Genomic DNA, 19,120 nt, shown 5'->3' with positions numbered 1-19,120 from the left:
GGGGGGGAGGCAGAGGGAACAGGGTCAGGGGGGCTGAGGGCAGTGGATTGAGGGTGGGGGGCACAGGGGGGAAAATGCGGGGGAGGCTGAGGGAACAGGGTCAGGGTGGGGGCTGAGGGCAGTGGGGCTGAGGGGAACCCCCCCAGAGGGACCTGCCAGGGGGCCAGGTGAGCCCAGCAGTGCTTACCTGGAGCAGCTCCCAGGAAGCATCCAGCAGGCAGGTCCCTCCCAGTCCCTCTGGCTCCTTCCTAGGGGCAGGGCAGGTCGAGGGGAGGGGAGGGTGCCAGGGGGGGCTCTCTGCCCGGCGCCCACTACCGGAGTCTACAAGCCACGCCCTGCTGCAGCACGCAGCGAGACCTCCTCACTGCCTCTCTGTGTGCCCAGGTCAGGGGAAGGGCTGCACTCTGCAAGCTCCTGCCGGCCGGGCAGCAGGCCCTGTAGGCTGGCGCCGCCGCGCCAGGAGCTCAGCTGCGCGCTGCCCCAAGGCCCAGGGAGGAAAGGTGAGTGGCCTTATTGGAAAAACCTGGGAGATGGGTGGCGCCGGCTTGCCGCGGTCCCCCTCATATAGGGTGACCAGACATCCGGATCAATGTAAGGTCAGGACGGGGGATAAGTCCCCTAAAATCGGGACAGTCCCGATAATATCGGGACGTCTGGTCACCCTACTGAGAGGGGACATGGTAACAGTTTTCAAGTACTTAAAAGGCAGTTACAAGGAGGGGGGGGGGAATAATTCTTTTTAACCTCTGAGTATAGGACAAGAAGCAATGGGCTTAAATTGCAGCAAGGATGGTTTAGGTTGGACATTAGGAAAAACTTCCTAACAGTCAGAGTGGTTAAGCACTGGAATAAATTGCCTAGGGAGGTTGTGGAATCTCCATCATTGGGGATTTTTAAGAGCAGGTTGGACAAACACCTGTCAGGGATGGTCTGGATAATACTTAGTCCTGCTTTGAGTGCAGGGGACTAGACAAGATGAGCTCTCAAGGTCCCTTCCAGTTCTATGATTCTATGAAAGGGATCTCAAAAAACTGGGTGACTGGGCAACAAAATGGCAGATGAAATTCAACACTGACAAGTGCAAAGTAATGCACCTTGGAAAAATACTCCCAACTACATTTATAATGATGGATTATAAATTAGCTCTTACTACTCAAGAAAGAGTCTTTGGAATCATCACAGATAGTTCTCTGAGAACTTCGGCTCAATGCGCAGCAGCCATCAAAAAAGGCTAACAAGGAAAGGAGTAGAAAATACAACAGAAAACATGATACCACTATATAAATCCATTGTGCACCTACACCATGAAGTATTTTTTCATATAATGCACAAAAAACCTGTGGAACTCATTGTTATGGGATGTTGTGATGGCCAGAAGTATTACTGGGTTTAAAAAAGAACTAGATAAATTCATGGAAGAGAGATCCATCAATGGCTATTAGCCAAGAAGTTCATGGCTGTAATCCTATGCTCAGGGTGACCCTGAAGCACTGACTGCCAGAAACCAGGGGCAGAAGACAGGTGGCTCTCTTCAAAATTGCCCTGTTCTGTTCACTCCCCCAACCTCTGGCAATAGCCACTGTTAAAGACAGGATAATGGGCTAGACAGACGATTGGTCCCATGCAGTATGGCAATTCTTATACCTTTATGTCTGCAAAGTTTATTTTGGCTTAGACTTGTTTTCAAGTTTATCTTTGTGAATGTGTTTGACTTTCATTCAGCAGTTTTTCCAGTTCTGCCATTGCCTAGCGGGGAGACAGGATTTCACCGGTAAAAAAGCGAACCCCCATCCTTTCTCTGCAAACCCAGCAAGTATCTCTGAAGCCAGGCCCTTCTCCCGGCCGCCCTCTCGCCCTGCAGCTCCCACGGGGGGGAAACACAAAGTCCCCCAAGAAAGTTTATTGATGATAAGAAAACAATTCTGCGTCTCTGTGTGACTGGGACAAGCTGCCAATCAGAGACCCTTCCCCCGGGCCGCTCTCCCCCGGCGCCGGGGAGGGGAGCGGAGGCGAAGGAAGCGCTCTCCGGCTCCTCCGAGGCGGCTGATGTGAAACACAACCCCCCGACAGGCACTGACACCCCGAGCCGCCGCCACCTCCCAGACCCGGCCCACCCCCTGGGTGCAGGGCAGCCCTCCAGCCCCAGCCCGCACATCTACCGGCGGCAAGTGCGAGCCCCGCCCCAGCGGTCACCCAGCAGCCGCTCCCCAACCGGCCGCAGCTCCTACCTGCCCGCTGCCCGCACCAACACTGTCCCCTCGGCTGGGGGTGAAACCAACCAACCCGTCACCCAGGCAACCAGCGGGGCCCGCCTCCTCAGTCCAGCCGCAAGCTGATTGGAGAGAGCCGCTGGACCGTTCCCGGGGGGGGGGGCAGGAGGAGACGGAGCCCGAATCTGATGACAGAGTGAAGAAGGGAGGGTTAGTTACCGTAGCAACGGAGCGACCTGGGGAGGCGGTGGAAGAAGAGCTGTGCGTTAAGGGGCGTGGAAAGAGATGGGTGGGGGAAGGAGGGGGCGTTTGTGGAGGTGTTGGGGGCGGGGGAGCAGCCGTGACTCCGCATGCCCAGCAGTCCCGTGCAAGCGAGCCCTGTACGTCATAGCGATATTGAAACGAGCCTTGCGCTGTGCATTGTGGGTAGGGTTGCAGTCCCCGGTCGGGCCAGACAATCCCTGTCCCAGAGCGCTTCTAAGCTAAGAAGGGGGCGCCCTGCGGCACGGCTGGGAGGCGGTCACACGGTGACTGCGCGAGCAGGAAGGAGGGTGGTGTGTCGCCCCCTTGCTGTGTTGACAGCATGCTCTGAGCAGGTGTCCAGGAGTGACTGGCTGGAGGGTGGTGTGCTGTCATCGTGCAAGTTTACAGTACTCAAGTATAGTACAAATGAAAGCGTGAAATGATTGTGGGAAAACTAGACTAAGAGGAAAAAGACACTGGCATCATGTTAGAAACTAGAAATGTTTTACTCTGTAAGAGGCAATAGGTAGGAGAAAATTCCTTCCTGGCCCTAAATGTAGTGGTCACCTAGATCCTTAGCATGTAGACAAGACACACCAGACAAATAAGTGGGAAAAAATTTGCTGTGGTAAGGTTTCATGGTAATCAGGGCTGGCTCCAGGCACCAGCGTAGCAAGCAGGTGCCTGGGGCAGCCAATGAAGAGGGGGGCAGCACGTCCGTCACTCCCTCTGGGAGCGAACGACCTCCCGCCGAATTGCTGCCAATCGCGATCGCGGCTTTTTTTGTGTGTGTGTGCTTGGGGGGCAAAAACGCTAGAGCCGGCCCGGATGGTAATCATTCACCTTTCCCCATAAACACTGTACTGAGTGATGTCAAGTAAAGGAATAAAGTTAGAAAGGGTTACAAGTAACTAAGTTAAAACATGAATCTAAAATTTAATCTCGCAAGGTACAGACTTTGTTCAAGATGATTTCTCACACCAGACATTCTTCTTCCCAGCCATGGCTAATTTTCACTCAGGGCCTTCCACGGAGGTACAGGGCACTGGTTCCCTTGTCTTCCAAGGTTTCTCTCCTGTATCAGTTTCCAGAGACTTCAACCCCTGCCACCTTGGTTGAAGGACTTACCTTGCTCAGCTTGCAAGAGCTCTGGTCCCTTGCGTCCAATGCAGAGGTTCTCAAACTGTGGTCTGTGGACCACCAGTGGTCCACAAACTCCATTCAGGTGGTCCACAAATAGTTCCCTCTACGGTGTCTAGGCGTGGGTGCTCTGGCACTGAAGCACCCAGGGGGAAAAATTAGTGGGTGTTCCGCACCCACCAGCAGCCAAGCTCCCCTCGCCTCTTCCCTTGAGCATGCCATGTTCCTGCTCCTTCCCCTCCCTCCAGCACTTCTGCCTGCCGCCGAACAGCTGGCGGGAGGAGGAGGAGTGGGGACTCAGTGCACTCAAGGGAGGCGATGGGGAAGAGGCAAGGCAGGGGCAGGGACTTGGGGAAGGGGGTGGAATGGGGGATGGAGGTGGAGTAGGGGTGGGAAGAGGCAGGGTGGGGCTGGAGACTTGGGGGAAGGGGTGGAGTAGGGGCAGGGCTGGGGGAAAAGGGGGGTCGAGCACCCACCGGCTGGAGCAGAAATCAGCGCCTATGCTAAGGTGCACGCCTGGGCAGCTGCACATGAGAGAATGAAGGGCCACCCATCTTATTAGTGGAGCCATGCCTGTGTGGCTCCACTAATTAGGTGCCTGGACCCTGGAGAAGATGTATATGTAAGGTGAGGCGGTGGCCTTGGGGGTAATAGGGGAGAGGTGGGAGGGGGTAGTGGAATGAGAAGAGGTGGTGGTGGGAATTTGTGACATGCAGGGCTGTGGTGGCCAGAGAAGGAGGTGGCTTTCCCCAGCTCAGGGGTTGCTGGGGGTGGGAGGGGGAGAGAGAGACCCCCCACTCCATCCCAGCCCCAGCTCGGGGCTGCTGCATGCGGGGGAGAGAGGGCACATCCAACACATTATAAAGGTAAGACTACTGATATTAAAATATGAGTTGTGTGCTTTTATTTGTAGAACAAAAATGTTAATTATTATTAAGGTTTTTTTATATAGTGCTTTTTTATACAATAGTTAGCTAACGGTACAAACAACATTTGGAAAGATCATTAAGTGGGCTGCCGAGATCCTCAGCAATTTTCTAGTGGTCCAGGAAAAAAAAAGTTTGAGAACCACTGGTCTAATAGATGCTAAAGATGGCTTCTGTCTTTGCTTATATCTTCCAAAGTTCAATGAAATTTTTTCCCCAAAGAAGCAGAATGACCTCATGTTTTCTTACCTTCCTGTGGACTTTCCATCCCCTTGAAGCTCCATTTACATAGAACTCAGCCATGGGTTTTGGTCCCACTGATACAAAAGATTTTGCTTTAGCTGCTCTGAAAAAAACTCTAGCAGCAGCTTAGATAGAGATCTGCAGGAAAACTGAAAAGGAGGTTTAAAGACATCGTGAAAATCACCTCTTTGGATTTGAATAATAATGTTGGTGATAGTATCATAAATGCCTTAGCTTGCATAAAAATGTAGTTAGTTTTAGAATTAGGGCTTTAAATAAGTAATGATCATTTATAGTTAAAAATCCAAAATGGCCACTACAATAATTCTCTATTAGAAAACATCAAAATGGAGGATCACACTAAATTAACCAGTAGCAGATAAGAAACACGTGATTCAACTCACTCCAAAATTCCTGAAGGGAGGGGTTAGCAGGTGGAGTAGCTTGAATGACAGGCAAAGTTGATTGGTCAAACAGTTGCTGCCCACACAGGGAGGGTCCATGCTAATTACCAAGCCTGAAATAGCAACCAATCAGAAGGCCAGAAACTGAATATAAGGAGACAGCCAGTAGGCTGGTGTGTGTGTGTGTGAGAGAGAGAGAGAGAGAGAGAGAGAGAGAGAGAGCATGCGCATTAGGTGAAAATCAGAGAGCGGAGACAGACCAACAGCAGTGAAGGGAGAAGATCAGAAATAGGAGAGCAGTAGACAGATCAGAAGGACCTAGATGGTTCATAGGGATTCAGAAAGATCAAGTGAAAGTTTGATTTTCTGTCTCTTTCTTAAAAGAATGTTTGTAAATAAAGCTGGATATCTGTCTTTGAGTGAGATCCACCTCACCCCATTCTGTGACTGTTCAATCACCACTCTCAGAATGGTAATGTTAAGTTGTAATGTCTCTTTAATGTATGAGTTTCTACATAAATTATTAACTTTATTAATAATAATAATTATTAATTTATGTAGACACTCGTTGCCGAGATCGCTGGAATCCTAGCCACTGCTGATGCCCTGTGTGGTTGGGTAAAAGGGAGGTGAGAATAGGTTCGGTGGTATAACAGGTAGTGAGGATTGTAGCCAGTGTAAGGATTGGTGCACCAACCACAACCCAATCCCTGCACAGGAAGAATGCTTAGAACTAGGGTAATAGCCCATATTCTGGTCATAATTTAGTTTTATTAAAGGAATTTGTAAGTCTGGAGTGATCAGGGTCATAACCTATGTCTTTGCAACAGTCTATATGTTTTTAAGGAACTTGGGACTCGGGTGTGGCCGGGTTATACCTGAGACCAGTATCTAGCAAAGGAAGGAATAAATTAGAATGACAGCAAAAGGGAAACTGAGGCATGATATAATACTTTAGAAATAATGTTGGGAAACAACTTAGAAGATTGTTAGAAAGGTAGGATGTGGTCCTTGGAAAGAAAAATGCGTTCATTGGACCTGGTACTTACCAGCAACTATGAGCAATGGGCTCAACCTGAGAAAAAAGGAATTCCTAGTAAAAAGGAGAAAAAGTGAGCTGGTTTGAAAATGGTGGCTGGAGTTTTATGTAAGGAAGTAAATAGTATAAGGCTGAGCAAACAGCCTTAAACTATTTAGAAAACTAGTTAGAAAAAGAGGAATTAGTAAACTCTCTTAAAACAGAGATAAATGAATGGAAGATGAAAGCAGAAAAACTTACTTAAGGAATAAGAAAGGCTAAAGGGAGAATTGGCTAATTCACAAAAGGAATTAGTTAACTTCCACCTCTACCTTTGAATTGATAGCTACTGTGATGGCACAAACTGCTCAGATGACTGCCTCACAGGAGGAATTAACTAGCATAAAAAAAGAGGCCGATATGTTAAAAGCCATTGTGCTAACTCAAAACGTTCAGATTATAGCCGTGTGTGGTGGGGCGGCTGCCCCACGCCCGGAGAGTGGGGACTGCGGCAGGCCCGGGCGCCTGCGTACTCCGGCAGCCAATGAGAGAAGGGCTTGTTGCGAGCCAATCAGAGGACAGATTGGGGCCAGCCAATCAGGGCCCAGCTCAGCCATATAAAAGACTGCTCAGGACGAGAGCAGTCAGTCTGTCCCAGGCCTTCAGAGGGGAAGGTCTGTCTCCAGAGCTGGGAGGCCAGCACCACGGACAGCGCAGTGCAGACCAACCTTAGGGTACATCTACACTACAGGGTGGAGTCGATTTAAGATACGCAAATTCAGCTATGTGAATAGCGTAGCTGAATTCGACGTATCGCAGCCGACTTACCCCGCTGTGAGGACGGCGGCAAAATCGACTTCTGCAGCTTTCTGTTGACGGCGCTTACTCCCACCTCCGCTGGTGGAGTAAGAGCGCCGATTCAGGGATTGATTGTTGCGTCCCGATGGGACGCGATAAATTGATCCCCGAGAGGTCGATTTCTACCCGCCGATTCAGGCGGGTAGTGTAGACCTAGCCTTAGAGAGCGGGAGAAGGTCCTACTCCGTAGCCTGCCAGGCGGCAGGCCGGGAAGGAAAAGGCCTAGCGGGGAGAAGGGTGTGACAAAGCGGTTCTGGCGGAACCTAACTGAGAGTGCCAACTCAGGACAAATTGCTCAAATAGGGCAGTTACAGCCCAAGGCTGGGGTTCTTTCCACCTCTAAGGCAAACCAAACCAGCCAGACTAAGAGGACTTCGGTCTCACCCCCCGGCTAACCGCAAGTCTCACAAGCAATCTCCTTAGACACTCCAGTTTCCCAGTATTACCACCAGTGCCACTCGTTATGGGGACAAATGGTTATGAAAACCAATACCCCAGTAAAAGAAAAAGGTTCTCCTGATCCCAAAGGACCAAGCCCCAGACCCAGGTCAATATACAAATCAGATCTTACCCACAAATCACGCTGTTGCCAATCCTTTAGAATCTAAAATCTAAAGGTTTATTCATAAAAGGAAAAGGATAGAGATGAGAGTTAGAATTGGTTAAATGGAATCAATTACATACAGTAATGGCAAAGTTCTTGGTTCAGGCTTGCAGCAGCGATGGAATAAACTGCAGGTTCAAATCAAGTCTCTGGGATACATCCCCCGCTGGGATGGGTCCTCAGTCCTTTGTTCAAAGCTTCAGCTTGTAGCAAAGTTCCTCCAGAGGTATGAAGCAGGATTGAAGACCAGATGGAGATGAGGCATCAGCCTTATATAGTCTTTTCCAGGTGTAAGAAAACCTCTTTGTTCTTACTGCGGAAAATTACAGCAAAATGGAGTCTGGAGTCACATGGGCCAGTCCCTGCATACTTTGCTGAGTTACAAGGCGTATCTGCCTTCTCTCGATGGGTCCATTGTATAGCTGATGGTCCTTAATGGGCCATCAAGCAGGCTAGGCAGAGCTAACACCAGTTTGTCTGGGATGTCACCCAGAAGCATAGCATAAGTTTGAAATACAGACAGTATAGAGCCAATATTCATAACTTCAACTACAAAAGTGATACACACGTATAGACAGCATAATCATAACCAGCAAACCATAACCTTGTTTTAGACACCCCATTTGACCCCCTTTATACAAGATTTGCGTGCCACTACAGGACCTTGGTTGCAACAATGATCTATATGGTCCCAGATTATATCAATAACATCACAAAGGGCCGTTGGGGAAGAGGTCCAGAGGAGTAGTCAGAAGAGGAAGGAGAAGGAGGACAGCAAGGCTGTTGCTCGAGGGCCTCTGGACTGGGACTCACAGTAGTGGGCGGGCCTGGGTCCTCCCCCCGCCTTTCCCCCTTTGTGTTCCCTTTGGCCATACACTCAGCCATAGGCCGCAGGGAGCGGCCAGTCGGAACCACGCCAGATCCTGGACTGTAGGGATCGGACTTCAAGGTGTGGGACTGTTGATCATCTTCCCCCTCCCCCCTCCCGAAGGGGGTGCGAATAGACAGAAGGACACTGTCGGAGGGCAGTGTTCCAGAAAGAGGACCCTGTGCGTCGGGAGCGCAGCGGGTCCACACGCCAACCCCTGGTGGGACGACAGACAGGACACCACCAGAAGGAGGCGCTCTACCAGATCGAACCGATTCCCCGAGACGACCAGTAGGAGACGCTGCGGTGGTGAGTCCCAGCCCTGTCACACGTGGTACCAGAAGTGGGGAGTGATCCGGACCTGTTAAAGGGTCCAGAGTGTGGGGGTTGCGTCGGGAGCATCCCGCTGACCCCCAAGATGGAGGCCGAGAAGCTCCTGAAGTGGATGCTAGAAAAGCAACAGGAGCAGTTGGCCCAGCAGCAACAGCAGCAGGTGCAAATGTTGCAACAAATGATGACCCAACAGCAATTGCTGATGACTCAGCACCAAGAACACCAGCAGCAGCTCCTCCGGGAGTTGGCCGCCCAACAGCAGGCGCAGCAGGAACACCTGGTACAACAGATGGCCGCGCTATTACGCCTGGCGGGAGGCACCCCTGCCGCACCCATGGGGACCGGACTGGGGGATACCTTAGGGGCACTACCAGTTCGCCTCACCAAGATGGGGCCTGTGGACGACCCAGAAGCATTTTTGGTGACGTTTGAGCGGGTGGCAACCGCTGCCCGGTGGCCCTCAGAACATCAGGCCACCTTGCTAGCCCCCTATTTGACGGGGCAGGCTCAAGCCGCATACCGTAGCCTCGACCCCCGGGAGGCACTCGAGTACGCCCGAGTGAAGGCGGCCATCCTGGACCATACCGGCATTAGCCCGGAGACCTACCGACAGCGCCTCCGCAAGGAACAGTACCCTCCGGGGGCCCGACCCCGCGCAGTGGCCCAACGCATCCGAGACCACTGTTGGAAGTGGTTGAACCCGGAAGGCTTGACGGGACCCCAGGTGGCGGAGATGGTGGCCCTAGAACAATTCACCCAGATCCTGCCCCCGGGAGGAAGGGCCTGGGTACGACGGCATCGACCAGCCACCTTGTCAGCAGCGGTGGCCTTGATGGAGGACTACTTATCTGCCGAAAGGGCTGAGGTGCCACCCCGAGCTGCCGGGAACCTTGGTCGCAAGGGCGGGACAGAGAAGGGGAAGCTTCGTGGGTTGGGACCCTCTGAACCACTGGCAGGCAACAGCCATGGGCATCCAAGGCCCCCCAACCCCAAGCCCAGACACAAGTTACCACAGGTGATGACTCGGAGGGAGCAACAGCCCCCAGAGCGAGCAGGCCCCCTTGGGAGAGGCCCAGGGCCGGCTGAGACTTGAGAAAGATGCTGGGGTTGCGGACAAGAAGGACATTTTCGATGAGATTGCCCTTTTATGGACTGCAGCTACGGGCAAGCCTGGGTGGCCGGACGAAGGGCTCGGAGGAGAGGGATAGGAAAGCTGGTAGTCCCTGTCCGGGTTGACGGGACCCCCACGAACGCCCTCGTAGACTCTGGGTGCAGTCAGACCCTCATACGAGAGGGGCTGGTCCCGAACCTTAATCTTTTGGGGCCCCCGATCCACCTACAGTGTGTGCACGGGGACATCCGCCCGTACCCCAGAGCCTGGGTCAAAATAGGAGTAGGCTGCCGAGAGGAGGGTCCCCGGGTAGGAGTGGCCCCCAGGCTGGCCTACCCGGTGGTGCTGGGACGGGATTGGCTGGGCTTCGGGGAGGTTCTCCTGAGATATCAGCCGCCCGAGCCCCGACCAGACAGGACTAAGGCACCTAGAATGGGACTGCTCGGACGCAGACCAAGGAGTGACCCTGGCGAGGGGACCTCCTCAACCTCAGAGGCCCCCGTGGATCATCCTGGAGACAGGCCCCATTCAGTAGAGGACGCCCAAGCAGAACTAGAGCGTGATGGGGACTTCTTACAGGAACAACGAGAAGACCCAACCCTAAGCAGAGCCTGGGAGCAGGCCACCAACCCTGATACCGAGGGAGACATGACGCCACGGACTTCACAGGGCCCCCGCTTTGAAGTTTGGCAGGACCGCCTATACCGCATAGCACAGGAACCCCAGACCCAAGAGACGTTCCGTCAGCTGTTGTCCCCCGGAGACTGCGAGCCGGCCTCCTCCAACTAGCCCACGCGAACCCTTGGGCAGGACACCTGGGTCCTGAGAAGACCCTACAGAGGGTAGCTCGCCGGTTCTTCTGACCAGGCATACACCGAGAGGTGGTGGACTTTTGCGCCTCATGCCCAGAATGCCAGCGAACTGGGCCAAAAGGGGTAGCCCGTGCGCCCCTGGTACCCATGCCGGTCGTGGGGGTACCCTTTGAGCGGATTGGGATGGACCTCGTCGGCCCCCTCGAATGAAGTAAGACAGGGAATCGCTTTATCCTAGTGGTGGTGGATTATGCAATGCACTATCCCGAAGCCGTTCCCCTAAAGACAGTGACAGCACCAACCATCGCGAATGAACTAGTAAAGATTTTCGCCCGGGTTGGGATACCCGGTGAAATATTGACTGATCAGGGCACAAACTTTTTCTGCCACTGTCCTCCAAATTAATAGCAGAGCTATGTCGCCTCCTCCATATACGGATTCTCCGGACATCGGTGTACCATCTGCAGACCGATGGCCGGGTAGAACGATTCAACGGCACGCTAAAAGCTATGCTGCGGAAGTTTGTAGAGGAGGACCCCTCGCATTGGCATGCCTTGTTGCCGGCCTTGTTATTCGCTATAAGAGAGGTGCCACAGACCTTGAGGGGGTTCTCGCCCTTCAAGCTCTTATACGGCAGACAGCCCAGGGGGATATTGGACCTCCTGAAGGAGGAGTGGGAAGCCCAGGAAACGTGGGTCCTCGAAACCACGCAATATGCGCTACACCTCCGGGAGCGACTCCAAACATTAGGGGCCTTCGCCTGGGAAAACTTGGAACGGGCCCAGACATGCCAGGAACGCCTCTATAACCGCGGGACTAGAGGGAGGAAATTCAGCCCAGGCGATCGGGTGCTGCTCCTACTGCCCTCAGCTCAGTCGAAACTCCTGGCCAAATGGCAGGGCCCCTATGAAGTAATCCGATGAGTGGGGCCAGTTGACTACGAAGTCAGACTACCGGGACGACGTAAGGAACTCGCATTTATCATGTCAATCTTCTGAAGGCCTGGAAAACACGGGAAGCCATGTTCATTGGCCCGTCCACCCCAGACTCAGAACTTGGACCCCTAGCAGGAGATCTTCCCGACCCCAGACCGGCCACGTTGGGGTCAGGCCTCAATCCCAGACAGAGAGGGCACTTACAACGGCTGGTGGAGGAATTTCCGGATGTTTTATCTGCCCGCCCGGGCCGGACGACTCTAATGAGTCATCATATCGCCACCGACCCCGGGAAGAGGGTGAGGGATAACCACCGACCGTTACCCAAGAGAATGCGGGATGCAGTCCGACAGGAGGTAGAGACGATGTTGGAGATGGGAGTGGTGGAGGAATCAACGAGTAAGTGGCGTAGCCCTATCGTCTTAGTCCCGAAGCCAGACGGGACGACCCGGTTTTGCATCGACTTCAGAAAAGTCAACACTATCTTCCGCTTCAATGCATACCCAATGCCGAGGGTGGATGAATTGTTGGAGCACCTCGGGGGAGCCAGGTATCTGTCAACCATAGACCTAACTAAAGGATACTGGCAGATCCCCCTTACGCCAAACTCCCGTGCAAAGACGGCCTTCCCCACTCCTTTCAGCCTCTTCCAGTTCATAACCATGCCATTCGGGTTACACGGAGCGGCAGTTACGTTCCAGCGCTTGATGAACAAGGTCCTCCAACCTCATGACCAATACACGGCGGCCTACATAGACGATATTGTAGTTTACAGCCTCGACTGGGAGAGCCACCTACACCACCTGGCAGAGGTGTTACATGCCCTCAGAGCAGCCGGCCTAACGGCTAACCCGGCAAAATGCCACCTAGGGCAAGAAGTGACCTATCTGGGATACACGGTAGGAGGGGGAAAACTAATGCCCCGATTAGCAAGGTACAAGCACTCAAAGACGTAGCAGTCCCCAAGACGAAGAAGCAAGTGCGTCAGTTTTTAGGGATAGCTGGATACTATCGCCGTTTTGTGCCAGATTTTGCATCCATAGCCGCCCCCCTGTCAGACCTGACAAAGAACTCCCAGCCTCAACAGGTACAGTGGTCCGAACAATGTGAGAGAGCCTTTGCCACACTAAAGGAACGGCTCACTCGAGAACCTGTCCTACGACACCCCGACTTCACGAAGGAGTTTATACTTCAAACAGACGCTTCCGAAGTGGGCTTGGGCGCAGTGCTCTCCCAAGAAGTAGACGGGGAAGAACACCCGGTACTGTACCTAAGTCGTAAGCTGTTCCCCCGGGAAAAGCATTTTTCGACGATAGAGAAAGAGGCCCTAGCAGTACGGTGGGCTATCGACGCCCTACGTTACTACCTGCTGGGGAATAGTTTTAAATTGATCACAGACCACGCCCCTTTGCGATGGATCCACAGCATGAAGGACACAAATGCTAGAATCATGCGGTGGTACCTCGCCCTCCAGCCTTACGACTTCCGTATGTTCCACCGCCTGGGTAAGGCCCATACTAATGCAGATTTCTTCTCCAGGCTGGGGGAGGAGGGCGAGGAAATGGACCGAGATGGGGGATCCTTAGTGCAGGGGGCAGCCAGGCCCCAACCCAACTACAGAGGCACCAGGCAGGTAGCCCTGACGGCGGAGGACTCGTCCCGCTCATACTGGGTATGTCCCAAGTGCACAGGGAGTGTGAAAGGAGAGAGCATACCCCAGCTTAGGCAGGCAGCCGTAGGAGAAGAACCTATGCGGGAAGCCCCGGTGGAGGACCAGCCCGCACTCCTGGAGCCGCCAGGAACCGCGACTTCTCCAGGTCAGGGTGGAGCCTCACTGTGGGAGGAACCAAAAGAGGTGGCAGACCTCGAGACCCGTGGAGAATCAGGAGACCTGTGGGACACCCCAGCGTCCAAACTGATAGGAAGCAGTCTAAGGGGAGTGACGGACTTTTACGCCGGACCCGGTAAGCCTCAGCGTGTTTCGGTGGGACCCCCCCGCTGAGATGGTGACTAGGCCGGGTTGCCCTGTGACAAGGGCTAATTTCCTAGACTTTGAGCCGGTAAGCCGGGCCGCCTTGGGACGAAGGCTAATTTCCGAGCTCTAGGCCATCAGACCGGTTAGGGAACCCCCGGGAGAGTTCTTAAGGGGGAGGGTGTGTGGTGGGGCGGCTGCCCCACACCCGGAGAGTGGGGGCTGCGGCAGGCCCGGGCGCCTGCGTACTCCGGCAGCCAATGAGAGAAGGGCTTGTTATGAGCCAATCAGGGCCCAGCTCAGCCATATAAGACTGCTCAGGATGAGAGCAGTCAGTCTGTCCCAGGCCTTCAGAGGGGAAGTCTGTCTCCAGAGCTGGGAGGCCAGCACCACGGACAGCGCAGTGCAGACCAGCCTTAGAGAGCGGGAGAAGGTCCTACTCCGTAGCCTGCCAGGTGGCAGGCCGGGAAGGAAAAGGCCTAGCGGGGAGAAGGGCCGTTGGGGAAGCAGTCCAGAGGAGTAATCAGAGGAGGAAGGAGAAGGAGGACAGCAAGGCTGTCGTTCGAGGGCCTCTGGACCGGGACTCAGAGTAGTGGGCGGGCCTGGGTCCCCCCCTCCTTTCCCCCTTTGTGTTCTCTTTGGCCATACACTCAGCCATAGGCCGCAGGGAGCAGCCAGTCGGAACCATGCCAGATCCTGGACTGTAGGGATCGGACTTAAAGGTGTGGGACTGTTGATCATCCCCTCCTTCACTCCCCCCCCCCCCCCGGAAGGGGGCGCGAATAGACAGAAGGACACTGTTGGAGGGCAGTGTTCCAGAAAGAGGACCCTGTGCGTCGGGAGCGCAGCGGGTCCACACGCCAACCCCTGGCAGGACGACAGACGGGACACCACCAGAAGGAGGCGCTCTACCGGATTGAACCGATTCCCCGAGACGACCAGTAGGAGACCCTGCAGTGGTGAGTCCCAACCCTGTCACACCGTGCAAAAAGAAGCCAATAAGGCACAAATAGAATGGGGTAAATTAAGGCAGGAGGTAGTAGAATGGAAACGAAGCATTAGATGAGCAAGCTGTAGTGAAGACTGTAATCACAAAGATAGAAAATAAAGTTAGCCATTGGGCCTGTCAATGCCAAAGAAGTGCTCCAGAAAATGAGTTGCAAGTAGAAGAAGGAGTAATAATGGCAGTCAAGATGCCAAAAAGGAGAAATAGGAATAATTCCACTGAACATTACAATATAGAGAGGAAGAACTCAATCCTGCGGGTGAGGATTCCTCTGGTTTGGATTATGAAAGTGACAACCCCGTGGAGCTCTCCCGGAGACCTTGCACCATGAAACAAATTGGGGCATTGGGCAAGTCCACAGGTTCTCTAAAAAGGAGTATGATAGACGTTGGATTGGCTAAGATGTCTGGTGTGCCTGGGATAGCAGTCTCTACTATGGTTGTGAAATAACTAAATAGCCCGTGTGTGTCTGAAACAGATGAATCCAAAAGGTTGAAAGATTTCTCAGACCAGGGTCAGCTGCTTCAGCAGCAACTGAAATTTTGTTGTGAAGAAAAGTTTAAGCTTAAAGCTGTGAACTCCACTCTATAGGAGAGATGTTTAAAGGATGGGCTGCAGACTGAAAAGCTGCAGTGCATTTGTGATAAGCGATGGCTTGAAGTGTGAGGGAAGCAGGTGTGTTGCTCAAGGGGAAAATGTATGGCCACACAGGCAATAGTAGATATGGTTCTGAGGTCATAGAACCAGTATATTAAAACTGACCAGGTATATGGCCAGCATGAAGTGACTTGTCTGCAGAAAAAATGACAGGCTATGCAGGTAGTTAATAGCACAGCTCAGAAAAGTGGTGCTGTGGTGAACAAAGAAGTTAAACTCATGGGATTAAAAGAAAAGAACAAAGGTCAGCCCTGGTATTAGTTCAGACATCTTTTCTGAATTCCTCTATGGAAGTAATATTAATAGTTGGAAGACAAAAGAAAAATCTTTCTTTCCAGAAGGGGATTCTGTAAGGAGTTTTCCTAAGAAGGAACAATGTGTAAAAGAATTTTGAAAGTCAGGTATGACTTTGGAATTAATGCATTAACAGAAAGGTACTATAGTAGGTAATGTATTACACAAAGAAGAAGCATTAGTTTCACAACTTGGTGTAATAATAAAAACAGCAGTAATGTTTAGTAATTCAGACACTACTTTAAACAATGTAGGAAAAGGTAAAATACAGAAGGGATGGCCACCCCGTAGGAAAAAGCCTGAAGTGGTATCAGTGGTGAGCTTTTCCAATAACAATCCTCAGGGGAAAGGAAGCCAGTGACATAAACAAGATGGATAAAATTTGAGAAAAAAACAAAAGTGGTTCCTTATGAACAAAGGAAAGGTGATGCAGGAAGAAATTAGCTTTGGGTTCATACTGTAATAATTTTTCTCCAGAGACCAAATTAATGGTTTACCTACAGAACTACTGCTTCAAAAGATTAGTCAGCTCCACCAAACCCCAAAGATAAGGTATAGGGAGGCTGAGCACCCCTTATCTCCCCGATGTCATCAAAAGATCATGCTGATCTAGTGGCACATTAAAAACCAGATGATTGGAGAAGACCCACTGGATGTGAAATTTAATAGTGGAGCATCCAGATAAGATATGTTAATAGACAGTTGCCATGGGTTTTTTTTTTTTTTTTAAGTTATTACAAAGCATAGGAATTTTTTGAACCCTTAGTGGCAATAAATATTGTAAGGACTTTATGAAGTAGAAATAAAATACTAAGTACCCCTTCACTTTTGTTTTGATTAAGAACAAAACAAGGAAAGGAGAACCAAAATAATACTACTACTCATTGTAGGGACAGGAAAAAGGATAAGATAAACATGCAGAGAGAAGGAATGTAGAATGAAATATGTGATGAGGAAGCTTGGTATATACCTTCAGATTGGACTGAGCAAGATTTAGATGAGATCTTGGAAAGTCTACCAGTGATAGAAACAACTAATTTAAATTCAACAGCAGACAAAGCAACCGAAATCATTAACACCAGTCCATCAATGGGAGAAGCAACCACTTCAAATGATAGTTCCTTTATGGAAGGATTATAATGGAAGACCAGTGATCACAATTAGCATAGCTAAAGGGAAAATACAACACTTATGCTACCTAGACTCTGGATCTGCTCACTCTGTGTTAAATAACAGATACAGTCCAGCAGATCTCCTCCAACACAGTAGAAATACGTGGAGTATTAGGAATAAAAAGTGAAATTCCACTAACACATCCACTAATAGTTAATATAGGAAAAGAGAAGTATTCGGAGTGTGTTTCACAATTATGAACCTAAGAGAAAATAGACTTGGAATAGTGGGGATGAATATTCTTACGGCGCTCCAATGCTCAATAGACTTAGAAAGAAATATCTTGTGGGCAATAGTATAGAAAATAAGTAAAATATTGTTGCGTATATAAGTAAATCATAATTTTGTTATTTGATAGAGAAAGACAAGGGAAGAATAGAATAGATACATGAAATGGCAGCATGGTTTGGGGAAATACCAGATATGGATGAAGAAGAAATGGAAAATCTGATAGATAATGAAGAAATATGCCAATAGATGAATTTATAAGATTAGCTAAAGCAGAAGCAATAGATGAAGAAAGTGGAATAGAGGAGCCTGAAGAAGAGGCTACCTCTCCATTAATTATATCACAGATATATTTAGATGAATATGATAGACCACTGGTTCCAATCTGAATTATTGAAGCAGAAATTGAAACACTCTGCTATATGGATACTGGATCTTTGCTTTCATTAATAAATACAGCAATAGATGTAGATATTACACGCTATATGTCAAGAGACATGTATATGCTTACAGGACTATTGGGAGAACAGATACCCATTCCTTTAAGTATTCCTCTATCTAACAACATGGGTATTACATGGATAGATAATGTAAGATTCGGTTTGGCAAATATGGGAGTCAATAGTAGAGAATTTATTGGAATAAACATTATAAAAAAGGTGAATTGTATGATTGATATAAATGCAAAGGTACTGTGGAATGCAGTTGAATAGAATAAAAGCAAGGAAAATGAGTATGTAATAGATAACACTTATTTACTACTTAATTAAATTGAAGTTTAGTAATAACTATAAATATGGAATAAGTTTAATGATAGTAATTATAGAAATAAGTTAGATCATGCTAACAATAAGAGATAAATTAGTGACAGTAATGGAAATAAAAGTAATAGTATAATTAAGTTAAATAATATACATAAATGGTAATTTTATTTATAAATAGGGAAAGGATAAAAAGAGAGTATAAGTGATTCAAAGAGGAATAAAACAAAACAAAAGAGAGAGAGAGAATGGCAGGTGGTGGATGATTCAGTGAACTTCCCAGTCGTAAAGAAGAAGAAATGATGGATTTATTCAAAATACTGGAGGAAGAATTAGAAAATATGATGAATGATACAGAGTGAAACAGTGAGGATAGCAAAGATAGCAGAAAAGAAGAGGCCCTTCCCATAAAGATAAACCAATTATTTTTGGACCCCAATAGAGGACCTTTAGTCCCCGTAATCCTCAATAACCCAGAGATGGGAGTGGGATTATTGTGTCACTTGGATACAGGGTCAACACTGTCAATTTTAAATCTGGATATAAATGTGGATCTAACACCATAGCAGTCAAGAGATGTTTGTATTGTCAATGGGGTGGGAGTACAATTTCCCATCCCTGTAAATAGGCCAATGTCCATCAACATAGGCCAATGGCAAATCATTGCCAGATTCGGCCTTGTGCATACAGTAATCTATGGATATGGAATTATAGGGGTAGACATCTTTGGAGTGTTAAATTGTTTGATGTCAACCATAGAGCATTATGGAGAGCAATTTAATTTTATTTGTTTCATATTTTAGTTATGACAGCTCTATCAATAATTAAAAGGGTACTATTCAAAGGGTACTATTCAGTATTAAAGAAAATGTAGATATAATGAAAGTGTTAAGGAATAGTATAAGAAACAAACATTGTTTGTATTATTATAGGTGAATAAGATAATTATTAATTAGTATTGTGAGATAGGTAGAGTTAAAAATGTTAAATAGTATAAATTTGTGGAAGGAAGAATTTTTTTTTGCATTACTATTAAAAGGTTTTGTTAAAATAAAAGATGAATTTGTCTTATAAAAGAAAAAGGATCATTCATTATTTCTGTTTTTCAGATGAAAGCCCGATGGTAGAAGATGCGGTTCTATTCATCTTGTCTCTTCTAGGCATTTATGGCTATGGGATTCTGCTATGGTGGTGCAAATTTAGACAGGACACTGATGAAATGATGGGCCAAGTTCTATTCTAATAATAAAGCTGTTGCCAATAATATTGAGAAATGTGGTGGGGGTTTTTTTGTTTGCTTGTTTTAACAATTCCAAGAATAGAG

General features: G+C 49.4%; 1 protein-coding gene across 3 annotated transcripts in view; it reads right to left on the bottom strand.

Annotated features, from left to right (window-relative positions):
* WDR17 (WD repeat domain 17) overlaps positions 1–2,486 on the bottom strand; it is a 107,157-nt gene extending 104,671 nt beyond the window's left edge. Inside the window, exon 1 of one of the 3 annotated variants that reach the window (XM_034771139.1) lies at positions 2,430–2,486. The gene's annotated coding sequence lies outside the window, so the exon portion shown is untranslated. Of the gene's footprint in view, positions 1–1,150; positions 1,271–2,228; positions 2,303–2,429 lie in introns of those variants that run through there. The other 2 variants (XM_034771137.1, XM_034771138.1) reach the window with 2 other exon arrangements.
* Between the last annotated feature and the right edge of the window lie 16,634 nt (positions 2,487–19,120).

The sequence above is a fragment of the Trachemys scripta genome, chromosome 5 (assembly GCF_013100865.1).
Source record: "Trachemys scripta elegans isolate TJP31775 chromosome 5, CAS_Tse_1.0, whole genome shotgun sequence".
Lineage (NCBI taxonomy): Eukaryota > Metazoa > Chordata > Testudines > Emydidae > Trachemys > Trachemys scripta.
The sequence above is the reverse complement of the archived record's forward strand: the minus strand, read 5'-3'. Positions and strand labels throughout refer to the sequence as shown.